The sequence below is a fragment of the Ailuropoda melanoleuca genome, unplaced genomic scaffold (genome assembly GCF_002007445.2).
Source record: "Ailuropoda melanoleuca isolate Jingjing unplaced genomic scaffold, ASM200744v2 unplaced-scaffold30641, whole genome shotgun sequence".
NCBI lineage: Eukaryota > Metazoa > Chordata > Mammalia > Carnivora > Ursidae > Ailuropoda > Ailuropoda melanoleuca.
In genome coordinates this window covers 1-639 of record NW_023201217.1, presented here as the reverse complement: position 1 = coordinate 639, position 639 = coordinate 1, and the positions used below count along the sequence as shown (strand labels likewise).

At 40.6% G+C, this 639-nt stretch overlaps 1 pseudogene; it reads right to left on the bottom strand.

Annotated features, from left to right (window-relative positions):
• Nucleotides 1-3: 3 nt before the first annotated feature.
• LOC117798352 lies at nt 4-67 on the bottom strand (annotated as a pseudogene).
• Nucleotides 68-639: the final 572 nt, after the last annotated feature.

The following is a 639-nucleotide window of genomic DNA, read 5'->3' as shown; positions in this document are numbered from 1 at the left end:
CAGAGGGGCCATGCTATTTTTCTCTGTATCATTCCATTTTTAGAATATGTGCTGCCAAAGTGAGCACTGCAACATTTTTAAAGAAGGTAAAAAGGCTGGAAACACCACATCTGTAGTCTACCTTTAGATTTCTGTACAATAAAAAATTAACATCATAGTCCTGAAACCACTGTTCTTNAACATCATAGTCCTGAAACCACTGTTCTTAGGTCTGCTTACAAAGTGAGCCTTTGGCTGGCTTCTGGGAACCAGAGTGGTAAACAGTTCCCTATACTGATATAAAACTTTCCCTAAATGATAAAGGTAGCTCACTATACCTATACCGTATGCACAAACAATATACTTATTTATGTTTATACTGACCACCTGCTGTCCTTCTGGAGTCTGGAATTTTCCTGCATGCTAGGCAAAGGGTGCCTACCTGACAAACTTCCAATAAAAACTATGGGTGCTGAGTCTCTAGGAGGATGCCTGAGCAGAAAAATCACACAAATGTTGCTACATTTTAGCTGCTGGGGAAAAAGTATACTGTGTGACCTCCACAGGAGGGAGAGAACATAAGGAAGCTTAACATGGATTCTTCCAGACTCTGCCTGATCCATTGTGTCTCTGAAATAAATCCCAGCCATGAGAATGACT